This window comes from Canis lupus, chromosome 18 (assembly GCF_048164855.1).
Source record: "Canis lupus baileyi chromosome 18, mCanLup2.hap1, whole genome shotgun sequence".
In the NCBI taxonomy this organism is placed as follows: Eukaryota; Metazoa; Chordata; class Mammalia; order Carnivora; family Canidae; genus Canis; species Canis lupus.
The window spans coordinates 23,773,063-23,798,808 of record NC_132855.1 but is presented as its reverse complement, the minus strand read 5'-3'; the positions used below and the strand labels follow the sequence as shown (position 1 = coordinate 23,798,808).

Sequence of the window (25,746 nt, the reverse complement as noted above, 5' to 3'; positions counted from 1 at the left end):
ATTCTTCATCCTTTATATGACTTACTTTTTGGAAGTTTGTGTGATCTTTATCCCATAATACTGTTCTGAAATTTTTCCAGATGATGTCCCTGGTATGGATTTCTTTCATACATGTGCCGGGACCTCAGTGGGCACTTTATTTATTTTCCCCCAAATCTCAAAAGTTTTTTTTTTGTTTGTTTGTTTTGTTTGTTTTTTACCAGTACTTATGATATCTAAGAGATGTAACATTCATGACTCGGGATAATGATCATGCTATGTTTGTCTCCACGTATCACCTACAACATCCCGAGTGGTCTCCACCAAGTCAGCTGCTTCCAATAAGGATATACTGTTCCTGTTATGAAATTCCTAAAACCAAAATATATCAATTTTTAAAACATAATTATACCTTAGCAATATAGCCAGAATGTTTTCAGACTTTTCAACTGCTATAACTCTAATAATACCTGTTATATCACTTTTTCACTTTTTCTACCAGATGATATATTACACCTTTATGCAAATACCTTGCAAATATAAATTTCATGAAAATTAGTAGAAGAAAAAATAAGAATTGCAGAAAGTCTATTTTATTTTTACCCTTGGCCTAATATTTATCTAATAGAGGTGGCCTTAATGCCATATAAATATTATCAATTATGGTTCTCATATCTATTCACTCATTTAGTGTGTTGCATGATGTTACCAGTGATGTAATCATAGTACAAGGTTTATTTTACATTTCATCATTGTTACAAAAAAGTTTAATACTGAAATAATATTGGGAACAAATAGAAAATTACTATATATTTTGAAAAGAATAGACTTTTTTTTTCTTTTTTATTTATTTAAAGAATCTCAAGCAGACTTCCTAACTGAGCTGGGAGCCTAATCTGGGGCTTGATCTCATAACCTTGAGATCGTCATGATCATCAGGTCATCTGAGCCAAAATCAAGAGTTGGACACTTAGCTGACTGAGCCACCCAGGTTCCTCTAGAATAGAATTTTTTGGAACTACTAAAAATGGTCACTTACTTAACCTCTCTGTAGATGTCAAAGAATAATCAAGTATAGAACTAAGACTTTTTCTATTTCAATTACTTTAATATGCTAATTTGAATAAAATGAACATTCTTTCAAAAGAATGCATTACCTCTACGTAGATAAACTGTTAGTGTATTAGGTTTTTGTTTTTCCCTGTCCGCCTGCAAAAGTAATTATGTTTTTTTTTTTTTTAGTAATTCTGTTTTGAGAAAAGTATTTACTAGAGATGAAAGTTTAACTTTCTTAAAAGTTTGTATTTCTAAGATGTATCCATGTTAAATATACATCTTAAGTAAACCCTGCTACTTGTGAAGGATATATTTTGTTTGTAACCATCAAGTCATGATTTGATTTGATTTTTTAAAATTTATTTAAAATTTTTTTAAAATTTAAACTCAATTTAGTGTATTATTAGGTTCAGAAGTAATTCAGGGATTCATCAGTCTTATATAATACCCAGTGCTTGGGGCATGTGGGTGGCTCAGTGGTTGAGCATCTGCCTTGGGCTCAGGGCATGATTCTAGGGTCCCGGGATCGAGTCCCACATTGGGCTCTCTACAGGGAGTCTGCTTCTCCCTCTGCCTATGTTCCTGCATCTGTGTCTCTCATGAATAAATAAGTAAAATCTTAAAACAAAACAAACCTAGTGCTCATTATATCCCATGGCATCCTTAACGTCCATCACCCAGTTACCCTATCCCCCCACTCCCTACCCTCCAGCAATCCTCAATTTGTTTCCTATAGTTAAGAGTCTCTTATGGTTTGTCTCCTTCTCTGATTTTGTCTTGTTTTATTTTTCCCTCCCTTCCCCTATGATCCTCGTTTTGTTTCTTAAACTCCACATATGAGTGAGATCATATAATTGTCTTTCTTTGACTGACTTATTTTACTTAATGTTGTACCCTTTAGTTCCATCTGTGTCATTGCAAATGACAAGATTTCATTTTCTGACGGCTGAGTAATATTCCAGTGTGTGTGTGCATGCGTGTATACTGCATCTTCTTTATCCATTCATCTGTCAGTAGACATCTAGGCTCTTTCCATAGTTTGGCTGTTGTGGACATTGCTGCCCCTTCCGATCATTACATTTGTATCTTTGGGGGTAAATACCCAGTAGTGCAATTGCTGGGTCATAGGGTAGCTCTATTTTCAGCTTTTTGAGGAACCTCCACACAGTTTTCCAGATTGGCTGCACCAGCTTGCTTTCCCGCCAACAGTATAAGAGGATTCCCCTTTCTCCACATCCTTGTCAACATCTGTTGTTTCCCAACTTGTTAATTGTAGCTATTTGGACCCATGTGAGGTGGTATCTCATTGTGATTTTGATTTGTATCTCCCTGTTGCCAATGATTTTGAGTGAGCATTTTTTCATGTGTCTGTTGGCCATTTGTATGTCTTTTTTGGAGAAATATCTGTCCGTATATTGTGCCTATTTCTTCTTGACTGGATTATTTGTTCTTTGGGTGTTGAATTTGTAAGTTCTTTATAGATTTTGGATACTAGCCCTTTAAGACATTTGCGAATACTTCCTCCCATTCTGTCTGTTGTCTTTTGATTTTGTAAACTGTTTCCTTTGCTGTGCAAAAGCTTTTTATCTTGATGAAGCCCCAGTAGTAATTTTTGCCTTTGGAGATGTGTCTAGCAAGCAGTTGTTGTGGCTGAGGTCACAGAGGTTGCTGCCTGTGTTCTGTAGGATTTTGATGGCTTCCTGTCTCACATTTAGGTCTTTTATACATTTTGAGTCTATTTTTATGTATGGTGTGAGGTCCAGTTTCATTTTTCTGCCTGTGGCTGTCCAATTTTCCCAACACCATTTGTTGAAGAGACTGTCTTTTTTTCTTTGGATATTCTTTCCTACTTTGTCGAAGATAAGTTGACTCTAGAGTTGAGGGTCCATTTCTGGGTTCTCTATTCTGTTCTGTTGATCTGTGTTTCTGTTTTTGTGCCAGTTCCATACTGTCTTGATGATTACAGCTTTGTAATAGAGTTTGAAGTCTGGAATTATGCCACTGGCTTTGGTTTTTCTTTTTCAACATTCCTTTGTCTATTTGGGCTCTTTTCTGGTTCCACACAAATTTCAGGATTGTTTGTTACAGCTCTGTGAAAAAAGTTGAAGGTATTTTGATAGGAATTGCATTCAATGTGTAGATTGCTCTAGGTAACATAGACGTTGTAACAATATTTGTTCTTTTAATCCATGAGCATGAAATGTTTTTCCATCTCTTTGTGTCTTCCTCAGTTTCTTTGATGAGTGATCTATAGTTTTCTGGATACAGATCCTTTGCCTCTTTGGTTAGGTTTATTCCTAGGTATCTTATTGTTTTGGGTACAATTATAAATGGGATCTACTCCTTAATTTCTCTTTCTTTTGTCTCATTGTTAGTATATAAAATGCAACTGATTTCTGTGCATTGATTTTATATCCTGCCACTGCTGAATTCCTGTATAAGTTCTAGCAATTTTCAGGTGGAGTCTTTTGGGTTTTCCACATACAGTATGATGTCATCTGCAAAGAGAGTCTGACTTCTTTGCTGATTTATTTCTATTTGTTGTCTGATTGTTGAGGCTAGGATTTCTAGTACTATGTTGAACAATAGTGGTGAGAGTGGACAGCCCTGTCATGTTCCTGACCTTAGGGGAAAAGCTCTCAGTCTTTCCCCAATGAGAATGATATTATCTTTTCGTATATAGCTTTTATGATATTGAAGTATGTTCCCTCTATCCTTACACTGTGAGAGTTTTAATCAAGAAAGGTTTGTACTTTGTCAAATGCTTTTTCTGCATCTGTTGAGAGGATCATATGGTTCTTGTCCTTTCTTTTATTAATGTAGTATATCACATTGATTTGCAGATGTTGAACCACTCTTGCAGCCCAGGAATAAATCCCACTTGGTCTTGGTGAATGATCCTTTTAATGTGCTGTTGGATCCTATTGGCTAGTATCTTGGTGAGAATTTTTATATCCATGTTCATCAGGGATATTGATCTGTAATTCTTTTTGGTGGTGTCTTTGGTTTTGGGATCAAGGTAATGCTGGCCTCATGAATTTGGAAGTTTTCTTTCGTTTTCTATTATTTGAAACAGCTTCAGAAGAATAGGTATTAATTCTTCTTCGATGTTTGGTAGAATTCCCCTGGGAAGCCATCTGGCCCTAGACTCTTGTTGGGATATTTTTGATTACTGCTTCAATTTCCTTGCTGGTTATGGCTCTGTTCAGGTTTTCTATTTCTTCCTGTTTCAGCTTTGGTAGTTTGTATATAGTCTCTAGAAGTGCATCAATTTCTTCCCGATTGCCTAATTTGTTGGCATGTGGTTTCTCATAATATGTTCTTATAATTGTTTGTATTTCTTTGATGTTGATTGTGATCTCTCTTCTTTCATTCATGATTTTATTTATTTGGGTCCTTTCTCTTTTACTTTTATAAGTCTGGCAAGGGGTTTTTCTATCTTATTAATTCTTTCAAAGAACCAGCTCCTAGTTTCATTGATCAGTTGTACTATTCTTTTGGTTTCTATTTCATTGATTTCTTCTCTAATCCTTATTAATTCTCTTCTCCTGCTGGGTTTAGGCTTTATTTGCTGTTATTTCTCCAGCTCCTTTAGGTGTAAGGTTAGGTTCTGCATTTGAGACCTTTCTTGGTTTTTGAGAAAGGCTTATATTGCTATATACTTCTCTCTTAGAACCACCGTTGCTGTATCCCAAAGGTTTTGAACAGTTGCGTTTTCATTTTCATTTATTTCCATGAACTTTGTAAATTCTTTAATTTCCTGATTGACCTATTCATTCTTTGGTAGGATGCTCTTTAACCTCCATGTATTGTGATTGAGTTCCAGTTTCAAAGCATTTTGGTTTGAAAATATGCAGGGAATGATCCTAATCTTTTGGTACTGGTTGAGACTTGATTTGTGACCCAGTATGTGATCTATTCTGGAGAATGTACCATGTGCCCTTGAGAAGAATGTGTATTCTGTTGCATTAGAATGGAATGCTCTGGGGACAGCCCAGAGTGGCTCAGCATAAACACACTGCTTTTGACCCAGAGCATGATTCTGGAGACCCAGGATCCAGTCCAGCGTTGGGCTCCCTGCATGGAGCCTGCTTCTCCCTCTGCCTGTCTTTCTCTCTCTCTCTCTCTCTCTGTGTGTGTGTGTCTCTCCTGAATAAGTAAATAAAATATTAAAAAAAAAAAAAAGATATAATGCTCTGAATATATATGAAGTCCATCTGGTTCAGGGTGTCATTCAATGTCCTTGTTTCCTTGTTGATCTTATGTGTAGATGATCAGTCCATTGGAGTAAGGGGGGTGTTAAAGTCCCCTGCTATAACTGTATTATTATTAATGTGTTTCTTTAATTTTGTTATTAATTGGTTTATATAATTGGTGCTCCCGTGTTAAGCATAAATATTTATAATTGTTAGATCTTATTGGATAGGCCCATAAATTATGATATAGTGTCCTTCATCATCTTTTATTACAGTCTTTGGTTTAACATCTAATTTGTCAGGCATCCCTGGTGGCTCGGTGGTTTAGCACCGCCTTCGGCCCAGGGTGTGATCCTGGAGACCCGGGATCGAGTCCTGTGTTGGGCTCCCTGCATGGAGCCTGCTTCTCCCTCTGCCTGTGTCTCTGCCTCTCTTTCTCTCTGTGTCTCTCACGAATAAATAAATGAAAATCTTTAAAAATAAAATGCAATTTGTCTGATATAAGGATTGCTACCTAGCTTTCTTTTGATGTCCATTAGCATAATGTGTGGTTTTCCACCCCCTCACTTTCACTCTGGAGGTGTCTTTGGGTCTAAATTGAGTATCTTGCAGTCAGCATATTGATGGGTCTTGACTTTTTAAAAAATATTTTATTTATATATTTGAGAGAGAGAGAGAAAGCATGAGCCAGGAGAGGGGCAGAGGGAGAAGGGAGCCTGATATGGGGTTTGATTCCAAGATCCTGGGATCATGACATAGCTGAGGGTAGACACTTAACTGACTGAGCCATCCAGGTGCCCCTGGGTCTTGCTTTTGCTTTTTTTTTTTTTTATCTAATCTTACACCCTGTGTCTTTGCCCATTTACATTCAGAGTAACTACTGAAAGATATGAATTTAGTGCCATTGTATTACCTGTAAAGTCATTGTTTTTGTATATTGTGTCTGTTCCTTTCTGGTCTATGTTCCTTTTGGGCTCTCTGTTTGCTTAAAGGACCCCCTTTAATATTTCTTGTAGGGCTGGTTTAGTGATCACAAAATTCTTTCAGATTCTGTTTGTCCTGGAAGCTTTTTATTTCTCCTTCTATTTTGAATGATAGCATTGCTGGATAAAGTATATTAGCTGCATGTTTTTCTCATTTAGCACCCTGAATCTATCATGTCAGTCCTTTCTGGCCTGCCAGATCTCTGTGGATAGATCTCTTGCCAGTTTACTGTTTCTACCCTTGTAGATTATGGACCTCTTGTCCAGAGCTGCTTTTAGGATTTTCTCTTTGTCTCTGAGATTTGTGGGTTTCACTATCATATGTTGAAGCATTGACCTATTTTTTTTTAAGATTTATTTATTTATTCATGAGAGATAGAGAGAGAGAGGCAGAGACATGGGCAGAGGGAGAAGCAGGCTCCTCACAGGGAGCCCGATGCTGGACTCAATCCTGGATCCCAGGATCACGACCTGGGCCAAAGGCAGGCGCCCAACTGCCGAGTCACCCAGGTGTCCCGCGTTAACTTATTTTTATGGATTTTGAAGTGGGGGTTCTCTGTGTCTCCTGGACTTAAATGCCTGTTTCCTTCATCAGATTAGGGAAGTTCTCAGCTATAAATTGGGCTAGTATACCTTCTCCCCTCCTTCCTTTCCTCTTCTTCTGGGGTCCGAATTATTCTAATATTGTTTTGCTTTATGGTGTCACTTATCTCTAAAAATCTCCCCTCATGATCCAGTAGTTGTTTATCTCTCTTTTTCTCAGCTTCTTTATTCTCCATCATTTTGTCTTTATCACTAATTCTCTCTCCTGCCTCATTTATCCTAGTAGGTGGAGCCTCCATTTTTATTGCATCTCATTAATAGCCCTTTTGATTTCACTTTAATTAGATTTTAGTTCTTTTATTTCTCCAGAAACGAATTCTCTAGTGTTTTTTATGCTTTTTTCAAGCCCAGCTTGAAGAAATAATTGTTATAATCGTTATTCTGAACTCTACTTCTGATATCTTATGTCCATACTGATTAGTTCCTTCAGTCAGTACTGCCTCTTATTCTGTTTTTTGAGGGGAGTGTTTCTGTCCTGTCATTCTGTCTAGAGAAGAATAGATGAACAAGAGAACAAAATACTAAAATGGCAACAGCGACCCCAGAGAAATATACACTAAACAAATGAGAAGAGACTTTGCAGAAAGTGGATGCCTTCCTATTTGTAGAATTGCAGCAATTTTTTTCTTAGATCTCCCGTTGAGTTTGCAGGTGTTCAGAATAATTTGATAGCTATCTAGCTGAATTCCTGGGACCAGACAAAATACAGTCTCCTACTCTTTCACTCTCTGGGACTCTGCTTGTCAAATCATGATTCTTTATTTTCCAAGTCATGATGGAACTAAATGGAACTAAATCCGTGAAAATTGAATCCTAAAGTACCTTTATCAAAAGACTGATATATAGCTACTTATCAATTACAACTCTTGGAGCTGTTTCAAATAATTCTTTAAAATAATTGGTTCTTTCTTCACTAATCTATTTATTTCCATGATGTGCTTGTTTTATCCAAAACTGGAACTCATTAATTTGTGTAGGAATACTGACTATGTTATATTCTTATGATTCAATTTTGACAAGTTAGTGTCTGATTTTCATAGAACTATACCCAACCCAGCTTTCTAGATTACTCAAAAGATTCTGTTGTTTGGGACTAAAATTTCTGCTCCATTCCTGATCCTCTAACAACATTGGTGCAAATACTTACCTTGCTGCTTGCTTGGGAAAGGAATTTATAGGTGATTCTAACATAGATAAAGAATGTTGTTATGTAGATTCTGATTGGCAATTATTTCAGGTTGCAGCTTGAGAAACACCAGCACTTTATCTTTTGTGTCATCAAAATTAATCATGTTGGAAAAGAAGATTCCAGTGTTGGATTACTGTACCCTAAGGGGCATTTGATTCCTGTCATTCAAAAAATTGTGATTTCAGTATAGCTGTATATCAGTGGCCAGTCCCAGGGTCCAAAGTAACTCTGGGCACTAGTGAAGATGAAAATCTTTGGAATGTCCCTGTCCCACCTGCCATGATTTTGGAGATGAGGAGAGAGCCTCAGTGGGTACTTTAAATTTAAATCCTGAAACTTACATTCTTCAATTTGGGGATATTTTTCTTAAATTATTTATTTGACTTCTTCTGCCCTATTGTTTTCATCCTTTCTTTCTGAAATTCTGTTTTTCAGCATTTGGGCCTTCGGAACTGATCCTTGAATTTTCCTTTATTGACTCTCCAATTTTCATCTCACTATCTTTTTGCTTTATTTTTTGAGATATTTACCATTTTCAACTCTATGGAGCTTTTCATTTTCTCTCATATTTTTAATTTTTTTATATTTTTAATATCTAAGAGCTTTTTTATTTCTCAAAGATTATCAGTGATAGGTTTTTTTTTTAAGGCTTTATTTATTTATTTGACAGAGAGATAGCAAAAGCAGGGGGAGCAGCAGAGAGGGAGAAGCAGACTCCCCACCGAGCAGGGAGCCTGACATGGGGCCTGATCCCAGGACCACAGGATCATGACCTAGCCAAAGGCAGATACTTAACTGACTAAGCCACTAAGCCACCCCAATGGTAGGCTTTTTGAAATGTTTTTTTGTTTTTTAAGATTTTATTTATTTATACATGAGAGACACACAGAGAGAGGCAGAGAAATAGGCAGAGAGAGAAGCAGGAGCCTAATGTGGGGACTCGATTCCTGGACCATGATCACAACCTGAGCTGAAGGCAGATGCTCAACTGCTGATCCACCCAGGCATCCCTCTTTGTTTCATCAAAATATATCTGATGATCCTTAACCTTTTGCAACTTTATTTATTTTAAAGATTTTATTTATTTACTTTATAAAGAGAGAGCGAGAGCAGGGCTTGCACCCTTGTAGAGATTGAGGAGAAGTGGACAGGGGAAGGGAGAGGGACAAGCAGACTCCATGCTGAACACAGAGCCTGTCATGGGGCTTGATCTCACAACCCTGAGATAATGCCCTGAGCTGAAATCAGAAGTCAGATGCCTGACTGAGCCATCCACATGCCCCAAGATTTTATGTTTTTTAAGTAATCTCTACACCTAATTTAGGTTTCAAACTCACAACTCTGAGATCAAGAGTCCCACATTCTATCAACTGAGCCAGCTGGACTCCCCTGAGGCTTCTTTAAAGAGTGAGATACTAAAAGTTTAATAGGACGTGTTGAGTTGTCGTGTGGCATTCAGTATAATATGATCTGGTTGGGACATTTTCTTGGTAGTATCTGTAATATTTGTAATGACTTCTGATACCAACTACCTGGAGTTAGGTCAAATTTCACAGGTTAAGAGCATAATCCTCCACAATCCTGCCCTCACTTCACACGTTAGCCATAAATTTGGGTGTTTATAGGCCACTCTCAGTTCTGACCAGTTGACTAGAAATTTGAGTGTTCCCACTACCCCCTTAGGGTTGATAATGAATTAGATCACCTTAAAGAACTCCCTGAAAGCACTATACTTACTATTATTGTTTTATTATAGCAAAAAGAAAACTAGAACTAGCCAAAGGGATACACATAGAGCAAGGTCTTGGAAGGTTTCAAATGCAAATTTTCTGTTGTTTTCTCTTTCTTGAATTAGTTTGCATTACCGCAGTGTGTGACCATATTAAGAGTACTGTAAATTAGGGAAGCTCACCTGAACTTTGTATACAGAATTTTTATTGGGGTTTTATTGTGTAGGTGTGATTGCTTGGATTATTGATCAGATGGTCGAATTTGATTTCCAGCCCTTCTCTCATTTGAGATTACTGAAAAGTCCGGAATCCCAAATCACAGAGTTTGATCTTCCTCCATGCCAGCCCCCATCCTGAATAATCTCATTAGCATAAACTATCTAGGGGCCCAGTCTGAGTCACCTTGTTAATGTAAACTATCAGGTTGGGTCCCAGGGTTTAACTGTGAATAACAGACTCTCTTATCAACTCAAGAAATTTAAAACAGTTGGAGGCTACCTTCCAGGAACTAGGGGCAAAGGCCAGAGGAACTCTATTATATAATCTCAGTGGCTGTTTGTGGTATCCCAAATATCAGTGTATTTAGGTCTTTCCTCTTGAGCTGGTCAGATTCCCTAGAGAAGGACTTCCAATCTCTTGCTGGAGAGTGTAGGCCTCCCAAGTGTTCTAGGATCTGAATGAGAGGAAAGGCTGGGCAGCAAGAGGTAGTCTCAGCCTCACTGAGTGAATGAAATGTAAATGTTAACTTACTCCTTGAGTCTTCAGTGTGGTCCCCAGGCCCTCAATTGTTTTACTGGCTTCAGAAAATGTATTTTAGGGATCCTTGGGTGGTTCAGTGGTTTAGTGCCTGCTTTCAGCCCAGGGCGTGATCCTGGAGACCCGGGATTGATTCCCACATTGGGCTCCCTGCATGGAGCCTGCTTCTCCCTCTGCCTGTGTCTCTGCCTCTCTCTCTCTCTCTCTCTGTGTGTGTGTCTCTCATGAATAAATAAAATCTTTAAAAAAAAAATGTATCTTAGATTTTCTGCAATGAGCAAGGGGCTATTGCCCAGTTAGGGAGTCTTCTAGATAATTTAGGAATCACATATCATTATATGTAAATTTTCACTCAATTCTCCTGTTTTAGTCCTATCTTTACCTGTTTCCTTTTCTTTTTTTTTTTTTTTAAAGTAGGCTCCGCGCCCAACATGGAGCACATTGAGGGTCTTGAACTCTTGGTCCTGAGATTGAGACCTGAGGTGAGATCAAGAGTTGGATCCTTGGGCACCTAGGTGGCTCAGTGGTTGAGCTTCTGCCTTTGGCTGAGGTCGTGAACCCGGGGTCCTGGGATTGAGTGGGGAGCCTGCTTCTCCCTCTGCCTGTGTCTTTGCCTTTCTCTCTGTGTCTCTCATGAATAAATAAATAAAATCTTTGAAAAAAAAAAAAAAAGAGTTGGATCCTTAACTGACTGAGCCACTGAGGTGCTCCAACCCCTATTTTCATTGGTACCCTCTATAAGAGTTCCTGGGCCTTTTAAGAACTCCACAGTTCAAAAAAAAAAAAAAGAACTCCACAGTTCTGTGAGATAATTAAATTGCTTCTTGGTTTTTCTTCTAAGATCCAACTTTTTCAGGTTTGCTAAGTCAGTGAACACTCATCCTGCTTTCCAACTTCTGGAGTTGTGTTACTATTGTCTCCTCTTCTGTTATCTTTGGCCTCATGGATGTATGCTTTTTTTTTTTTAATATTTATTTATTTATTTATTTATTTATTTATTTATTTATTTATTTATGATAGAGAGAGAGAGAGGCAGAGACATAGGCAGAGGGAGAAGCAGGCTCCATGCACCGGGAGCCCGATGTGGGATTCAATCCCGGGTCTCCAGGATTGCGCCCTGGGCCAAAGGCAGGCGCCAAACCACTGTGCCACCCAGGGATCCCTGGATGTATGCTTAAAAAAAAGAAAGAAAAAGAGCAAAAAGCGCCCTTACTATTTTGGTGGAGTATCCACATACCTGGGATGCAGGGATGTAAGAGCATCTGGCTCTGGGGGCACTGAAATGGAACAGGTTCTGCCCTTGCCTTGACAAAATCCAGAGGCAGAGACATGGGCAGTGGTGAAACAAGAAAGGAATTGATTTCAGTGAGGCCACTCCTGGGAGACAGTGGACTAGTGTGTTCCAAAGACTGTCTCCAAAGTGCTGAAAATGCTTCTAGGTTTATGTAAAGAAAATGTGGGACAAAGGTTGGTAGTTTGGTGGGGGTAGTTTGGGTTCCCATCTTGGGATGCTTTGTCCACAAGATCTTGAATTAAGAGATAAGCTGGAAAGAAGACCTTAATCAATTAGAAAGTACAGACTGAGGTCAAAATGAAGGTGGGTGAAGTCCTCTTTTCATCCAGAGTCAGCAAAGGTTAAATATCTTTTGAATTTATCTTTATCTGGAAATGCCCTGGACACTTTCTATTTTTTCTTCTCCCCTTTATGATGGTTCTTATGAATTGATGAGGGTTAGCTTGCATTGGCTCTTGAGGATCAAATTAAGATGACTTAGTGATAAAGGAGTTGGTATACACTGAGATGGAGGTACTTGTGGCAGATAGAGATGCAGAAATTACATTGTTTTGCTTTCTGCTTAGTCTAAGGACACTGATAGAAACAACAAAGATACAAACCTTTTAGAACAAGAGGAATGCTTGAAAATAAATTCCTTCTACTTGAGCAAAATAACTGTTATATTTTAAAGGGTAGCAGCCATCTGTGCTATGCTGCCCAGCTGTGCATAACCACTCGATTTTTAAAGCAATCATCAGACCTATCTACATATGGTATTTGATAAACTATGTTTTAAAATTTAATATAAGGTAAAAATATTTCTGCCATTGAATACATACCTATATAATTTAATGGCCACGTGGTATTTAACCAATTCCCTGAAATAAGGCTTTACTTATTTCTGATTATAAATATATGTTTATTATGAACATTCAGATATTGCAGAAATATACAACATAGATAAGTAAAAGTAGGGCAGAGAGAATGTCAGTTAATTTTACCCGTATTGGGGGAGTGTACTTTTCCTTTAAGAGCTAAATAGTAAATATTTTCAGATTTGTGGGTCATATGGTCTCCATTGCAATAAATGAGAATGGCTGTGTTCCAGCAAATCTCTTTTATTTACCAAGAAAGCAGCCAACCAGCTGTAGTTTGCCTACACACTATCTAGCACATTGTTTTATTTCAAACAAAAATAGGATTGTACTGTGGATAGTAGTTTGCAGCTTATCTGTTTTCACTTAATTACTGTGAATATCTTTCCATGTTATTACATATAGGTCTATTATCTTGTTCAGTGACTTAATGTTTCATTTTTAAAAAATATTTCATGTTTATGTGAATGTTTCTGAAGGATAAATTTGCTAGAAGTGGAATTTCTTGGCCAAGGATATGTATGTTAAATTTAATAGACATCTGTAAGATTGTCTTTCAGAATGGCTCCACCAGTATACATTCCTATTACCACTTTCCCACCAGTATGAAAGTGCCAGTTTTTCCACACTGACAATTTAATTTTAAATGACCTCTACATGTTTGCTTTTGCATTTCTTTGTTTACAGGACCGGTTAAAAGATTTTGTTAGCTATTTGTATTTCTTGCTTGTGTGAGTGAATTGTTTGTATCCTTTGCCAATTTTTCTGCTGAGAAATTTCTTAATTAACTGATTCTTTATAAAAACATTAATGCTGTTATTAAATGTTACAGATGTTTTTCCTCTGGTTTTTCAGTTGCCTAATAACTTGGTATATTATTTAAAAATTCATGTAGTAGAATGTATCTTTTTTTATGTTTTAGTTTTATGCTTAAAATTTTTCCTTCAAAGCTTACACTCTAATATGGTAGGGTTTTTTGTTTTTGCTTTTACATTTATGTAATGTAATTGAGATTTCTGGTGTAAGTGGGAAGAGATGCAGGTTCTTTTTTACAAATTAGGTAGCCTGTTATTCTAGATTGGTTACTTGAATCCTATCTTTTGCTTCATTAATTTGACATGGCAGTGTAAATTACAATAAAATGAGAATTTTACAAGTTCTGGAGTACTCGAACCTTTAACCATCTATAGAAACTATTTCACTTCCTGTTGTTACACAAAAAAGCTATAGTTGATCAAAAATATTATTGAATGGTCTTCCCTTGAAATATTTAACCTTTTTTTTCCCAATTGGGAAAAAAAAAGCTACTTTATTTATTTTTATTTATTTTTTTGCATAAGCTACTTAAAAAAAAAAGATTTTATTTATTTATCAGCCAGAGAAGGGAGCATGTGTTGGGGGAAGGGACAGAGAGCAAGAGGGAGATGCAGACTCCTCACTGATCAGGGAGCCCAGTGTGAGGCCTAATCCCAGGATCATGACCTGAGCTGAAGGCAGACGGGCTGAGCCACCCACCCCTAAGCTAATTTTTTAAAAAAAAATGTTAGTCTACAGTGGATTGTTAACTATTGCAGAGGTCATAGGCAGATCAGTTCAGCTTTATAGATCACTGTCTGATGTAATTTTGTTTCTTCTCATATAACATTATTTCTTGGATTCTGGGTTTAGCCTAGAACAATGAATTTGGGATACTTGATCTGAGTTTCACAGTGACTATTCATGGAATGCTTTGCAGTTGATGCAATGTTTCCTATACTGTTTCTGAATCTATCTATAACAATACCAGTGTTTTATCAGTACAGACTTTTTCCATCCAAAGACTGACCTGTCTTTTAAGAGTTTTGGTTTTATTTATTGTATGCCAATGTGACTAAACATTTTTAAAAGATAGACTTCAAAAACATTTTGGGAGAATTGGAGAACAATTTAATGTTAATATCTATTTATTTACTTATTTTAAAGATTTTATTTATTTATTTGAGAGAGAGCAAGAGAGTGCATACAAGTGGGGGTAAGGGCAGAGGGAGAGGGAGAAGCAGACTCCCTGCTGAGCATGGAGCCCAAGGTGAGGCTCAGTCCTAGGACCCTGAGATCATGACCTGAGCTGAAGGCAAATGCTTAACTGACTGAGACATCTAGGCACCCCTAGAGATGGGGACTTTGGGAAGACGGACATCCCTCTTTTCCCTGTTCTTGTAATACCCATTTAAGTACAACTGAAAACTCTGAACATTTATGTAAAACAAACGTAAGGATCTGGAAGAGAAAAAATAAGACTGGCTACGGATGCGAGGACATGTATGATCCCTGTTTTGTTTTGTTTTGTTTTAAATTTTTTTTAATTTTTATTTATTTATGATAGTCACAGAGAGAGAGGCAGAGACATAGGCAGAGGGAGAAGCAGGCTCCATGCACCGGGAGCCTGATGTGGGATTCGATCCCGGGTCTCCAGGATCGCGCCCTGGGCCAAAGGCAGGCGCCAAACCGCTGCGCCACCCAGGGATCCCTTGTTTTGTTTTGTTTTGTTTTAATCTCATGTATTCCAGACTTTGAGCTGAAGAAGCCAGTAACCTCCCCAACAGAAGCCTGTTGTAGCCAAGAAAGGGGCAGCCTGGCAAGATAGAAAACTTTTAGACAGTAACACTTCTCCAGCCAAATATCACAGAAAAATATTGTGGCTGCACCAGGACCTGCATGATCAAAGGCCAAATGGAAAACCTATATTTCCACCCTTGTGAAGCTATAATGAGGCATCCACATCTCCCTTCCTTATGGTAGACCTCCCTTATGGAGACCACATGAGGAGCCAGGACTTCCATGCCCACTGGCAAGTAATGAGGTGCCCATCCCCCACCCTTGGGGTGATGTCAGAGGAGTCTTAGTGGAGTGTCAGGACTTTCACTATTGCCCAGGGATAAGGAGACCATTCCTACAACAATATCAATGAAAAGTATCAATGGGGACCTGGAACTCCTGCCTCCATTCAGCAGTGATGAGGAGCTCATCACCCTCAGATGACAATGGAGGCTAAATGGGGAACCTGGGTTTCTTCTATCTGGCAGTAGTAAGAGGTCACCCCTCTGCCCTGCCACAGTGGTATTACAGACTACTAACATAGGATGTTTAAATAAGTCCAGGACTTCATAAACTAATATATGTGTCCAGATTTCAAATATAAATCGCTTGTTGTACCAAGAATTGGGAAAAGCTCTAACTGAATGAGAAAAGAAAATTGACAGGTGTTAGAATTATCTGAAAAATATTTTAAAGCAGGCATTAAAAATGCTTCAGTGAGGAATTAATGAACATAGAACAAAGGAAAAAATAGCCTCAACAAAGGAATAGAAAATCTTAGCAGATAAATAGAACATATAAAAAAAAATGGAAATTTTTAACTGAAATGTACAGTAATTGAAACAAAAAGCTCAGCAGATTGACTTAACAGAATGGAAATGAAAGAATCAGTGAACTGGAATATGGAACAATATAATTACCCAATCTGAACAAGAGGAAAATAGACTGGGAAAAAAAACCCCTAGAGATTTAGAAACCTGTGGGGCTATAACAAAAGATGTAATGTTTGTGTCATTGGAGTTTTGGAAGGAGAAGAGAATAAGGGCAGAGCTGGAAAAGTACTCCAAAAATAATGGTTACCTGAGATGCCTGGGTGGGTCAGTCGATTAGATGTTTGCCTTCAGCTCAGGACATGATCTCAGTGTCCTGGGATCAAGGCCCGTGTTGGGCTCTCTCCTCACTGGGGAGTCTGCTTCTTCCTCTCATTCTCCCTCTGTTCTCTCTCTCTTTCTCTCTCTCTCGTAAATAAATAAAATCTTAAAAAAAGAATAATGGTTGTAAACTTCCTAAGTTTGGTGAAACATAGACCTCAAATTCAAGAAGTTGAGTGAACCCTAAATAGGACAAGCCCCCTAAAATATATCAAAATATATCATAAATAAACTTCTGAAAACTTAAAGAGCTACTAGAAAAAAAAATCTTAAATGCAACTGGAGGAAAAATGACACCTTTCTTCACATAAAATGAGTCAGAGGTGGTAAAGAGAGGTGAAGCTTATGTATTTCACTCAGATTGGTAAAATGACTGTGATAAGTTATGTATATGGTGTAATATCTAGAGCAACCAGTAAAAACTTTACAAAAAGATACATTCAGAAACACTATAGATAAATAAATTTTAAAAATTCTAAAAAATATTCCAAACAGCCTACAAGAAAGCAGGGGAAAGAAAACAGAGAAGTGAAAACCAGAACAATTAAAACAAAAAGTTAAATGGCAGACTTACATCTTAATGTATAACATTTGCATTAAATATAAATGTTCTAAATATACTGGTTAAAAGACATTGGCAGACTGGATTGGGAAACATGACCCAAGTATGTACTATCTGCAAGAAACTTATTTCAAATTTAATAATATTGACTGGCTGAAAGTAAAAGGATGGAAAAAGATATATAAACAATGTAAAGTAGACTTCAGAGTGAAGAAAACTAGGAAAGTCAGAGAAGGACATTGCATAATCATAAAAGGGTTAAACTGCCCAGAAGAAATAACAATTCTAAATTTGTATGTGTAAAGTGGTAGAAATTAAAAGGAGAAATAGGTAAATCCTCAATTATAACTGAGCTCTTAAAAACTCCCCCTCTCAGGAACTGATAGAACTACTTAGATCTTCTATATCTTGGCAGATATTTGAAGAACAAGTTCTAACCAATGGGATCTTACTTTCATATATAGAAGCTCCATCAACAGCAGCAGGAAATACTTGTTTTTTGAGTCCATCGAATAGTTACCAAAATAGATCATATCCTATGCCGTAAAACAAACCTCAATCCATTTAAAAAACTTGAAATTGTACAGAGCGTGTTCTCTGACCACAATGAACTAAAATTAGAAATCAGTAATAGGGAAAATCTCCAAGTAATTGGAAAGTAAAAACCACATTTCTAAATAATCTATGGATCAAAGAAATCTGAAGGGAAATTAAAACATTTTTTTTGAACTAAATGAAAATGAAATTATAGCATAAAAATTGTGGGAACTCTGTAAGTATTAGGGAAATTTAATTTATAGTTTAAGAATTTCCAAAAAAGACCTCTCTAGCCCCAGATGCCTTCACCGGAGAATTCTATCAGAAGTTTAAATTGGAATACCAATTCCACACGGTCTTTTCCAAAAAATGGGAGAGAACATTTCTCTCCCATATCTCTCATGAGCACAATTATGAAAATATTAGCAAACAGAATTCAGCAACATATAACAAGAAATTTTTTTTAAAAAGACTATTTATTTGAGAGAGAAAGAGAGGGAGAGGGACAAGCAGACTTTGTGCTGAGAGCAGAGCCTGATGTGGGGCTTGATCCCAGGACCCGAGATCATGACCTGAGCTGAAATCAAGAGTTGGTTCCTTAACTACCTGAACCACCCAGGTGCCCCATAAGAAGAATTTAACCTCAAGACTAAGTGGTGTTTATTCCAGGGATGCAAGGCTGGTTCAAATTTTTTTTTAAATTTGTATTTATTTATGATAGTCACACACAGAGAGAGAGAGAGGCAGAGACATAGGCAGAGGGAGAAGCAGGCTCCATGCACCGAGAGCCCAACGTGGGACTCGATCCCGGGTCTCCAGGATCGCACCCTGGGCCAAAGGCAGGCGCTAAACCGCTCCGTCACCCAGGGATCCCGGCTGGTTCAATTTTTAAAATCATTCAATGTAATCTATCATGTTAACAGGCTAATGAGAAGTAAATGGGTGTTAAAATGAAAGGGTAATGGATTTTTATGGTAATGGAAATATTCTGCATTTTGTATTGTCAGTATTCTGATTGTAATGTGTATGTAGTTTCATAAGATGTTACTATTGGGAGAAACTAGGTAAAGGTACAGGAATTTCTGTATTTCTTACAATTATATGTAAATCTATCATTTTATCTCAAAGTTAAAAATTTACTACCATTAAATAAGAAAAGCAAACCAAACCTGTAATGAGTAGTTTTTTATATTCTAAATATGTTAAAGGAAAGTTAACTTCAGAATTTCTGTTCGAAGTGATTTTGATGTGGCTATTTAAAATGTAGCTTATTTATGGTTTATATTATTTAGTCAAGTTCATTTTCCAGCTTTTCTTTTCTCATTCAAGAAAAATAAGGCTTCTTTTATGTCCCTAGGCATTTAATTTGTATTTAAAATTTGACAGGAACATGTCTGGATCCACTTATGTGGTCTAAACACTGTGCCTTGCACTCTTAAGTAAAGAAGTAATATAATTTTTATCGAATGACACAGTTTATTCAGTAGTCAGTGGGAGAAGGTGGCTGTATTAGAAATGTAAAAGATTAAACAATGTACATTTGATTGTAGAGTTTATGAGGTTTTTGAAACCACTTTTACCTAATAGTACTGTCTTTGTTCAATTTAAATTAGTTCAAGTTTCTTAGGAAACATTTTATTGCTAGCTTCATAATAAACTTTATAGTGGGTAAGTCACTCTGATAGCTAAGAAGTGACTTCTAAGCTTTCTTCCTTGTACCGTTAAGCTATTGTTACTGGTGGTAAAATGTCAATTTGAATTTGAAAAAAAATAATAAGGAAACGTTTTTGACTTTTATATTAAATACTTTTATTTTCAGTAGTCATTTTGTGTTTTACTGCATTTTAGTACTTTTTTTGTGTACACACATGGTTATCTTTGTTTACATCTGCCTTTCCTATATGACAGATTTGAGGCAGCTCGTAAGAATACAAACAGAAAAACCTGTTGAGTTATAAATAAGAGATAAAGCAGAGAGACATAAGTTGGGGTTCCTGAAGGTGTGTATACCTGCTGTTTGTGCTGGTCTTGTGCCTGGTTGTCTTCAGATTTGTTACTTACCCTTTGTCTTCTGTTTTGTATTTCAAGGGAGACTGATTTGAGTAGGTGGTGTTCCCCAAGTTCCCAAATCAGTGAGCTTCTGCTTGGGTTTAGCCAAAGGAGGGCATTGGCAGTAGTTTGGAAAGTTGGAAGAGGGAAAGCCTTGATTTCTAATTTTCTATTTTTTTCCTTCTCCGTCTGCCTCAGATGGTATCTCTTTGGTAGCCCCAGCTTCTTACAAACTGCGTGCCTTGGTTTTGTTTGCCACTGGGTGTCCTTGCATTTGGGCTCTGGTTACATCCCTGCTTTCTCCCTCCGTTCCATAGGTCTTGGTATGACAGTGGCTTCCTACTATGCCTCACAGTCCTGATTATGCTTAGTGTAGTTATAATCTTTTTATATGCACCATCTTTAGTATATTTAATAGCATTATATCCTCCTTTTGGTTTTTGTGTATAGTGAAATAATTGGGCTAGCTACTATTTTGATGGTATCTGTGTTTTTGTTAGAGTTCAATTTTTTTTCTTTCTTTCCTTCCCCTCTCCTCCAAACTATTTGATTTCTTCTTCCAGAATAGGAAGCTTAAAGCAGAAATAGAACAGCATCAAAGGGCTTTACTTCTGGGGCACCTGGGCAGCTCTGTCAGTGAAGTGTCTGACTTCCAGGTCATGATCTCAGGGTCTTGGGATCTAGTCCTGGTAGGGCTCCCTGCTCAGTGGGGAGTCTACTTCTCCCTCTCCTTCTCCTCCCTTCCCCCTGCCTGTGTGCTCTCTCTCTAATAAATAAATACTTTTTTTAAAAAAAGGTCTTCATGGGATGCCTCGGTGGCTCAGTGGTTGAGTGTCTGTCTTTTGGCTCAGAGGCAGAGAAATAGGCGAATTCCGCATTCGGCTCCCTCCATGGAGCCTGCTTCTCCCTCTGCCTGTGTCTCTGCCTCTCTCTCTCTGTGTCTCTCATGAATAGATGAATAAAATCTTAAAAAAAAAATCAGATTTCCTAAATCTGATCCTTCACATCAGTCTCAACAATGATATCACCTACTAAACACGAGTCAGATATTGAAATGTTTATTTCAAACATTTGTTGGGTGTCTGCTGTGTGATAGGTATCAAAATGGTGAGCTGAGAATAAAAGGATGGATATAATATGGTCTCTGATTTCAAGTAGTTTTTAGGGGTTCTGAAAAGAGGCCCACGGTAGGAAAGGAGTTATTGCTAGCACCTTCAGTGATAGGGCTTTATGGAGAAATACTGTGGACTCTCATATAATATAAACATGTATGTAATTCCTGTAAATAGGTAATCCCATCAAATGTAAACATAAATTTATATTGTGAATTAGAGAAAGGAAATTTTGGTTATATTCAAAAGAATCTCAAGTTCAGGAAACAGTATTTTTGTTTGTCAACTAACTGATTTTATATCATGGAGCAAAGTAGTTAAAATCTGTGTTTTTTTTTTTGTAATGTTTTATTAAAAACAGATGATTTTAGGGATACCTTGGTGGCTCAGTCAGTTAAGCCTCTCTCTTTTTTTTTTTTAATTTTTATTTATTTATGATAGTCACACACACAGAGAGAGAGAGAGAGGCAGAGACATAGGCAGAGGGAGAAGCAGGCTCCATGCACCAGGAGCCCGATGTGGGATTCAATCCTGGGTCTCCAGGATCACGCCCTGGGCCAAAGGCAGGCGCTAAACCGCTGCGCCACCCAGGGATCCCGCCTCTCTGACTCTTGATTTCAGCTCAGGTCATGATCTTAGGGTCATGAGATCAAGCCTCGTGTTGGGTTCTGTGTTGGGTGTGGAGCCTGCTTGGGATTCTCTCTCCCTCTGACCCTCCTCCTCTCCTTGCTGTCTGTCAAAAAACAAAACAGTTAATTTTAGAATATTTGAATGGGTACATTTAACAATTTAGGACATCGGTTTTTGTTTTGTTTTGTTTTTAAAGATTTTATTTATTTATTCATGAGAGACAGAGAGAGAGAGAGAGGCAAAGACATAGAAGGAGAAGCAGGCTCCTTTTGGGGAGCCTAGTGTGGGACTGGATCCAGGATCCTGGGATCATGCCCTGAGCCAAAGGCAGACACTCAACCGCTGAGCCACCCAGGCGTCCCTTTAATAAACAATTTCTAATCACTCTCTACCATTACCCACCACTACTATTCTCACTACTTTCTGATTTTTTTTTCACTTTTTACACATTGTGATAACTATGTATATAACATAAAATTTGTCATTTTAACCATTTTCTTTTTATTTTATCTTTTTAAAGTTTTTATTTATTTTTTTGACAGGGAGAGAGCACAGTCAGGGGGAGCAGCAAGCAAAGGGAGAGGGAGAAGTGGGCTTCCTGCTCAATTGACGTGGGGCTCGATACCAGAACCCTGGGATCATGACCCGAGCCAAAGGCAGATGCCTAACCAATTTAGCCACCCAGGCACCCTCATTTTAGCCATTTTAAAGTGTATAGTTCAGTGGCATGAATTATAGTCTCAGTGTTGTACAACCATTACTATTATCTTTCTAAAATTTGCATCATTCTAAACAAGAAACTGACCATTAAGCAAGAACTTACCATTTCCCCATTTCCTGGCCTTTGGTAATCTCTAAGCTACTTTCTGTTTTTATGAATTTGTCTGTTCTAGGTAGTTCACATGGGTGGAACTATACAATATTTGTCCCTTTTTATATCTGGCTTATTTCACTTTGTATAATGCCTTTAAATTCATGCATGTTGTTGCATGTCTCAGAACATCATCCCTCTTGGGGCACCTGGGTGGCTCAGGCAGTTTGGTGTCTTACTCTTGGTTTTGGTTTAGGTCATGATTTCAGGGTCGGGAGATGGAGCCCTACATTGGGCTCCAAGCTGGGTGTGGAACCTGCTTAAGATTCTCTCTGCCTCTTCCTCTGACCCTCCCCACTCTAAAAAAAAGGACATCATCCCTTTTTATGGCTAAATAATATTCCATTGCATTCATATCCACATTTTGTCAATCTCTTCGTCTGTTGGTGGACATTTGGGTTGTTTCCACCTTTGGGATATTATGAATATTGGTGTACAAGTGTCTCTGGGTCTCTTTTCAATTTGGGGGAGTTTATACATACCTAGGAATGGAATTCCAGGGTCATATGGTAATTTTATGTTTAGCTTTTTGAGGAACTGCCAAACTGTTTTCTACAGTGGCTGTACCATTGTATATTCACACCAGCAGTGTATGGGAGTTCCAGTTTCTCCATATGCTTATTACTAAGGCTTATTTTCTTCTAAAAGAAATTTTTTTATTGGAGTATACTTAACAGTGTTACTATATTAATTTCAGCTATACGATATAATGATTCAGCAATTCTGTATGTTACTTAGTTCTCATCAAGATAAGTATACTCTTAATCCTCTTTTATCTATTTTATCTGTCTCCCCTATCTACCTCCCCTCTGGCAACTACCAGTTCTCTGTATTTGTGAATCTGTTTTTGGTCTTTTTTCCTTTGTTCATTTGTTTCTTAAATTCTTCATGTGAGTGAAATCATATGGTATTTGTCTTTTTCTGTCTTATTTCACGTAGGATTATATTCTCTAGCTTCATTCATGTTGTTGCAGATAGCAAGATTGCATTCTTTTTTATGGCTGAGAATATTCCATTGTATGTATATGATACATCTTCTTTGTTCATCTATGGATGAACACTTGGGTTGCTTCCATATCTTGGCTATCGTAAATAATGCTGCAATAAACATAGAGATGCTTGTATCTTTTCAAATTAGTGTTTTTGTTTCCTTTGGATAAATACTCAGTAGTGGAATTACTGAATTATATGGTAATTCTATTTTTAATATTTTGAGGAACCTCCATACTTTTTTCCACAATGGCTACACCAGTTTGCATTCCCACTGATAGTGTACAAGCATTTCTTTTTCTCCACATCCTTGCTAACACTTGTTATTTCTTGTTTTGTTTTTGGCTATCCTGACTGTATAAGGTGATATCTCATTGTGTTTTTTAGTTTAAAGATTTTATTTAATTCTTTGAGGGAGAGAAACAGATTACACGAGCAGTGGGGAGAGAGAGAAGCAGGCTCCCCGCTGAGCAGGGAGCCTGAGGTGGGACTCCATCCCAGGACTCTGGGATCGTGATCTGAGTCAAAGGCAGATGCTTAACCAACTGAGCCACGCAGGCACCCCTCTCATTGTGGTTTTGATTTGCATTAATTTTCCTGATGATAAGTGATGTTGAGCATCTTTTCATGTATCTGTTAGCCATCTGTAGGTCTAATTTGGAAAAATGTCTATAATAGTCCTTTGTCCTCCCCCCCCCCCTTTTTTAAGATTTTATTTATTTGAGAGAGGGCCAGAGAGAGCACGAATGGAGGGGAGGGGCAGAGTAAGAGGGAGAAGCAGACTTCCTGATGAGCAGGGAGCCTGACGCAGGGCTCAATCCTAGGACCCTGGGAACAAAACCTGAGCCGAAGGCAAATGCTTAACTGACTGAACCACCCAACACCCCTGCTTTTGTCCATTTTTAATCATATTATTTGTGTTTTTTTGGTGTTGAGTTGTATAAGTTCTTTATATATTTTGGATATTCACCCCTTATTGGGTATATTGTTTGCACATATCTTCTTACATTCAGTAGGTTGCCTTTTGTTTTGATGGATTCCTTCCCTGTTCAAAAACTTTTTATTTTGGTGTAGTCCCAATACTTTAATTTTACTTTTGTTTCCCCTTGCTGGAGAAGACATATCTAGAAAAATGTTTCTATGGCCAATGTCAAAGAAAGTTCTTCTTATGTTTTCTCCTAGGAATATAGGTCTCACATAAAGGTTTTTAATCCATGTTGAGTTTATTTTTGCGTATGATATTTAGAAAGTGGTCCAATTTCATTCTTTTGCATGAAGCTGTCCAGTTTTCCCAGAACCATTTGTTTTTTTTTTTTAATTTTTATTTATTTATTTATGATAGTCACACAGAGAGAGAGAGAGAGAGAGAGAGAGAGGCAGAGACATAGGCAGAGGGAGAAGCAGGGTCCACACACCGGGAGCCCGATGTGGGATTCGATCCTGGGTCTCCAGGATCGCCAAAGGCAGGCGCCAAACCGCTGCGCCACCCAGGGATCCCCAGAACCATTTGTTGAAGGGATTTTTCCTATTGTCTATTCTTACCTCCTTTGTCAGGAATTAATTGACCGTATAAGCACAGATTTATTTCTGGAGTCTATTCTGTTCCATTGAGCTATGTTTCTATTTTTGTGCCAGTACTGTACTGTTTTTCCCTTTCTTTGATTATAGCCATCCTAGTAGGTTGAAGTGGTATCTCATTGTGATGTTGGGCGTTTCCTGTGCTTATGACGCATTTGCACATCTTATTTGGGGATATATCTGTCTATTCAAGTCCTTTGCTCATTTAAAAAATTGGGTTGTTCGGGATCCCTGGATGGCTCAGCAGTTTGGTGCCTGCCTTTGGCCCAGGGCGTGGTCCTGGAGTCCCAGGATCGAGTCCCACATCAGTCTCCCTGCATAAAGCCTGCTTCTCCCTCTGCCTGTGTCTCTGCCTCTCTCTCCATGTCTCTCATGAATAAATAAATAAAATCTTTAAAAAAAATAAATAAAAAACTGGGTTGTTCATCCTTTTGTTGTTTAATTTAAGACTTCTTTATATGTTTTTGAGATTAAGCCCTTGTCAGATACATGATTTGTAAATATTGTGTTCTATTCTACTTGTTATTTTCACTTTCTGGATAATGCTCTTTGATGCCCAGAAGTTTTCAATTTTGATGAAGTCGAATTTATCTGTTTTTTATTTTGCTTGTGCTTTTTCTGATCTCTTTGTAACAGAACCATCAGCAAACCTATCAATTGCTGTTAGATGACTGTTGGGGCTCAAGTTGCTTTTTTTTCGGTATCAGCATAAAATAGCAATATTAGTTGACACGGAGTACCTCATATATACTAAGTACCTTTAGGAAGCTTGAAAATATAATTCTAAGGATGAGTCATAATCGTATTCTTTCCAAGTAAATCCTATTGAAACCCCTTAAACCTCCAAAGAGATGTAAACTTCCCGGTCATTCTGGAAAAAATTTAAGTCCGTACCACTTGCTAGTATCTCTAATACACTGATCAGTTTTCTGGCATCTCCCCTGAATCCTAGGCTCTCCCACTCACACATACACTTCAGCCTCTGGAGGATCCAGGTTTCTTGTTTCTGCATTTCATTGAATTTCTTACTTAGCTCACCCAGTTTTTAC

General features: G+C 37.7%; 1 protein-coding gene across 11 annotated transcripts in view; it reads left to right on the top strand.

The window, feature by feature from the left end:
• CCDC126 (coiled-coil domain containing 126) overlaps positions 1-25,746 on the top strand; it is a 105,989-nt gene that overhangs the window by 78,074 nt on the left and 2,169 nt on the right. The window lies entirely within an intron of this gene.